Raw genomic sequence first — 6,000 nt, 5'->3', positions numbered from 1 at the left:
CAATGGTAATGATGGACGTTGACCTTGATGAATGATGAAGGATGTTTCAATGGTGTTGAAATGGTAATGGAAATAGAGATGGTGTAGGCGTGAAGATGATGGTGATGGTTAAGGATAGTATCTTAAATAAGCCAAAGAAAAAGAAAAGCTATAGAAAGCTTATCCCCATTCTCTATAAACTTAAGTAAGGGGTGGTATGTTGGGACTTTCACCCTCTAGTTATAAGAACTAAGAACTCAAAGGATCAAGGAAAGGGATTGACGCCACAAACTTAGAAAGTTTGCTTAATTGATATAGTTCTTAAAGAACTTGAAGAGAGAATTTCTCACAAAGAGTTTATAATCAAAAGGGTTGTGTTACAAATAAAATACCAAAGCCTATTTATAGGCTTCCAAGGGTTTGGCCGAATAATTACATGCATATTCGGGTATATACATGACTTTAAAGTAAAATGCATGATGTATAGATGAAAGAAGATATCTCTTGACCTTGGTATTGGTTCGGCAAACTCTTCATGTAGGAGCATGACCATTCGGTTGAAGACATCTCCCTTGGCCGAATGATTAGATGCTTCTTGAATTTGGTGCCAAGCCTTGGGCATGTGCTAGCCGTGTAAAAATGGTGTGGCCGAATTGTGACAAAGGTTGCCTCATGTCTCTTTGTAAATTAAGCTTCATTTGGCTACAACAAGCTTACCAACGTGCACCTATGTGAAAAGGCATCCAATAGGCAACAAATTGCCATGAAAGGTCACATTGTGGGTAAGGTAACCTTTCATTAATTGAGCTACTTCCCATGTGTATAAGCTGAATATGAGCTGGCCATAGATGAATGACATGTAGGTGAGTCTTCGAACAGTTCCTTGTGAAAGGGCACCTCTTGGAATGGCAACTCTTCGTGAAAAGGTATGATTCCAAAAAAAATTGACCTAAGCCATATTTAAATTACTTTGCGTGGTGGTGGTGATGGTGAAACTCTCCAGCTGAAATGAAATGTCTAGCTAGCTCAAAAGTACAGCTCAAGTCAGTTATGAGCTCGGAGGGTAGCTGGCAACTTTTTCCCAAAATGTTCTTGAGTTATCCCGGAGTTGTCCTAGTCAAGTTTCCTTAGCTCTTGGACTAGCTTTAAGTTAGCTCCCATCATGTGGTCGCCTATGCACCTACAAAAGAAAGCATAATATAAGTTATGTAATATAATAAATAAACATATAAATATATAGTTCATAATAATAACTTTATACATTACATAATATCATCATCATAGCTATAAATGTAATGTTTTTAAACTATTATCATAACAAGGGTATAAAAAAAGAATAAGTTAGAGAAAATCCCCCTTTGATTATTGTGAAAGGTTGCAGATTCAAGGATATTCATGATGCTGATTTAGATCACATCATCCCCCTTCTTTAAAATGATTTGTCCTCAAATTGAAAGGTGGTTTTTCTTCAACGTTCCTCCATTCCATAGTTGTTGTTTCGTCAAAAATGGGGATCTCTTCAATAGGAACTTGTGTGAGATATGTCCATGTCATTTTGTTTTGAAAGTTTGGGTTCCTTGACATTCCAAATGTGATGACCCGTAACTTTCAAATTGTCATGTTCATTGAATCCTCATGAGTCACGTCTATTGGTCCTCCTATGGTCATATCCTTTGAATGAAAAATTGCGTACTTTTGCTGCTCAATAGTCACATCTTTTGGATTTTTAAAGGTCATGTCTCCTAAACCTTCATTTTGACAAATATTATCTCTTGGTACATCAAATCGAAAGGTGGTTTTTCTTCAACGTTCTTCCATTCCATAGTTGTTGTTTCGTCAAAAATGGGGATCTCTTCAATAGAAACTTGTGCGAGATATGTCCATGTCATTTTGTTTTGAAAGTTTGGGTTCCTTGACATTCCAAATGTGATGACCCATAACTTTCAAATTGTCGTGTTCATTGAATCCTCATGAGTCACGCCCATTGGTCCTCCTAAGGTCATATCCTTTGAACGAAAAATTACGGACTTTTACTGCTCAATAGACACATCTTTTGGATTTTTAAAGGTCACGTCTCCTAAACCTTCATTTTGAAAATGTTGTCTCTTGGTACATCCTACAAGTAAAAGAAAAATTCAGCATTTTTAAAGTTAGAATAATCATCTTCAACCTTGCATTTTGTCAATAGGCACTCTTGTATCAAGCACTTTGAAGAATAAGCACTTGTCTTTAGATCAGTTTCCTCCATGCTTGTTAATGATTTCTTTTCCTCATAGCCTCAACACTTTGTTTCATTTTGATTTGATCATTCTGAACTTGTTTTGGCGTTAAATGAGTAAGGATAATCTTCTTCCCTCTATGGTTGAACGAGTATTGATTGGTAAAACAATCATGGATAGTCCTTTTGTTGTATTGCCATGGACTTCCAAGAAGTAGATGGCTAGCATACATAGGAACAACATCACACATAACCTCATCCTTGTATTTTCCAATTGAAAAAAGGAACTATCACCTGTTTGTTAACGTTGAGTTCCCCTCGTTCATTGAGCCACTGTAGCTTACAGGGACTCATGTGCTTCATTGTTTTCAAGCCAAGTTTTTCCACCATGATTGTGTTGGCCACATTAGTACAACTTCCTCCATTTATGATAACAAAATATATCTTTTCATTCACATGGCATCGGATATGAAAGATGTTTTCTCGTTGTGCATTGTCCTCCATTACTTGAGTGTTCAAACTTATTTTTACTACCAGAGCTTCTCCTCTTTCAATGGGATTTGCAACGGTTATTTCTTCATTGACTTCAGTTGGTGCCTCTTCTTCTTCTTCAGATTCAGATTCGATTTCACCATTTCCAAATAAGAGCATGGTGTTCTGGTTAGGACATTGTGTAGATACGTGGCCCCTCCTATTATATTTAAAGCACCTAATATCTCTCGAACATTTAGTGGTTTGTTTTCCTCGATTAAGGTCTTTACTTACTTGATGAGCCTTTGAAGATTCAGCTTGTTCTTTGACATGAGAAGGAGTAGGCTTCTTTATGTTATTTGGACTTCATTTTAAGGGTGTGGGTACAATATTGCGAGATGTATGCCTCCTCTTGAGTTGTCTTTCTATCTTCATTTCCATTTGCACTATCTCATCTATTTCAATGTAATGGTATAACTCTAAGGTGTTGGCAATTTTTGGATTAAGTCCGGCAAGAAATCTAGCCATGGTTGCTTCACAATCCTCCTCAATGTTGACTCAGATCATTTCCACTTCCATCTCTTTATAGTAGTCCTCCACAATCCTCTAGCCTTGCTTGAGATTTTGTATTTTTTGAAACAAGTCTCGATGATAATGAACATGAATGAATCATTTCCGCATTATACCTTTTATTTCATGCCAAGTTGAGATCGGTCTTTCTCTATTCCTCCTTATGTTAAGGGTAAGTTGATCCTACCATATTAATGCATAGTCTATAAACTCCATGGCTGCCAATATCACTTTCTTTATCTCATAATAGTTGTGGCAACTAAAAACATGTTCCACCTTGCTTTCCCATTTGAGATAGGCTTCAAGATCAATCTTTCCTTGGAATTGAGGAATTTTAATCTTGATATTACTCAAGTTTTCATCAACAATAGCACATCTAGGTCCTTGGAACATTATTTGTTCTCCGTCGTCAATATTTTCTTGAACATCTTTTTCTGGAGGTGGTTGTTGTTATCTCCTATGAACTCCATTATTCTGGGCTGGTGGTAGATCCTGACAATGATCTATCTTTTCATGAAGAGCATCAAACTATTCACGAAAAATTCGTATCATTTCGCCAATGAGTGCTTGTATTTGTAAATTCGGTTGTCTTGTATTTCCTCTGTGACTTTGAGACATGGTTAGTGAAATAAAAATAAATTAAAAACCTTACCAGCAAGCTCACAAAGCCTCTCTTGGTTACTCCAAAGAAAATTCAGATTTCACTCCACTCGCACTCGTGTTTACACTCGGGGATATGTTCTTGGCTTTTTCTGATCCCACCCTCTCGTTTTCCTTTTTCCGCTCAATTCTCTCTTGTGGGTCCTTTAGAGAACTAACTCAAGATTGAGCAAGTTTCTTTGTTTATGTGTCGGCTATAGGAAATGGTTAGGGTATAGAAATGGATATGGTAAAGGTAAAATAGAATAGGTAAGAAGAGATAAGGTAATGAATAGGGAAAAATGAAAGCAAAGGAAATGAAGTAAAGGGAATGATAAAGATAACTTACGACCCAAGTTGTAACACTTACTATCTTCCTTCACAAGAAACAGCAAGGATACCTCCTTCAAGTTTAATGTTAGGCAGGTTGTAATGTGCTTCCTTTTGAGTGTAATTGCAACTTTTCTTCACTTTTCTTTTGCTTTTGAATTTCTTCTTTTATTTTCTTTTCTTTTCTTTTCTTTTTGTACTCTAAATTTGGTATAGGAGTCTTTTCTTTTCTTTTCTTTTTGTTTTTCTTCTTTCTTTTTATTTTTATTGCAGCAATTTGATTGTGAACCCGACTAAGATCTGATGTAGGGATATCCAAGCCTCTTCAATGATGGAGAAGTTAGCAGCCTTGTTGTTTCCCGATCTAGGAGAGACGCCAAATGCCACACTTGAATATATAAGCAATATGCACAAAATAATGGAAGAAATGGATTAATGAAATAAGAAATGAAAGAAATAAATGAAATAATAAGAAATTAAAGGGATAGAGTTGTTATCAAATGTAGGTTGTGGAAGTGTTGTAGAAAGATCCTTCAAATGTAAGTTGATTCGACCTCCAATGGTAATGATGGACGTTGACCTTGATGAATGATGAAGAATGTTTCAATGGTGTTGAAATGGTAATGAAAATGGAGATGGTGTAGGCGTGAAGATGATGGTGATGATGATAGTGATGGATAAGGATAGTATCTTAAATGAGCCAAAGAAGAAGAAAAATTATAGAAAGCTTATCCTCGTTCTCTATGAACATAAGTAAGGGGTGGTATAATGGGACTTGAACCCTCTAGTTATAAGAACTAGGAACTCAAAGTATTATGAAAAGGTATTGATGCCACAAACTTTGAAAGTTTGCTTAATCGATGTAGTTCTTAAAGAACTTGAAGAGAGAATTTCTCACAAAGAGTTTATATTCAAAAGGGTTGTGTTACAAATGAAATGCCAAAGCCTATTTATAACCTTGCAAGGGTTTGACCGAATAATTACATGCCTATTCGGCTAGATACATGACTTTATATTAAAATGCATGATGTATGGATGAATAAAGATGTCCCTTGGCCTTGGAGTTGGTTCTGCTAACTCTTTATGTAGGAGCATGACCATTCGGTTAAAGACATATCCCTTGGCCGAATGATTAGATGCTTCTTTACTTTAGTGCCAAGCCTTGGGCATTTCCTAGGCGTGTGTAAATGGTGTGGCCGAATGGTGATGAAGGTTGTCTCATGTCTCTTTGCAAATTAAGCTTCATATGGCTACAACAAGCTCACCAAACGTGCACCTATGTGACATGGTATCCAATGGGTAGCAACTTGTCATGAAAGGTCACATTGTGGGTAAGGTAACTTTTCATTAATTGAGCTACTTCCCATGTGTATAAGCTGAAGATGAGCTGACCATAGATGAATGACAAGTAGGTGAGTCTTCGAATAGCTCCTTGTGAAAGGACACCTCTTGGGATGGCAACTCTTCGCGAAAAGGTACGATTCCACAAAAATTGACCTAGGCCATATTTGAAGTACTCTGTGTGTAGTGGTGGTGGTGATGGTGCAACTCTCCAGCTGAAATAAAATGTCTAGCTAGCTCATAAGTCCAACTCAAGTCAGCTATAAGCTCGGAGGGTAGCTGGCAACTTTGTCCCAAAATATTCTTGAGTTGTCCCGGAGTTGTCCTAGTCTAGTTTCCTTATCTCTTGGACTAGCTTTAAGTTAGCTCCCATCATGTGGTCACCTATGCACCTACAAAAGAAAGCATAATATAAGCTATGTAATATAATAAATAAACATATAAATATGTAG

This window comes from Hibiscus syriacus, unplaced genomic scaffold, assembly GCF_006381635.1.
Source record: "Hibiscus syriacus cultivar Baekdansim isolate YM2019G1 unplaced genomic scaffold, ASM638163v2 tig00110890_pilon, whole genome shotgun sequence".
In the NCBI taxonomy this organism is placed as follows: Eukaryota; Viridiplantae; Streptophyta; class Magnoliopsida; order Malvales; family Malvaceae; genus Hibiscus; species Hibiscus syriacus.
The sequence above is the reverse complement of the archived record's forward strand: the minus strand, read 5'-3'. Positions refer to the sequence as shown.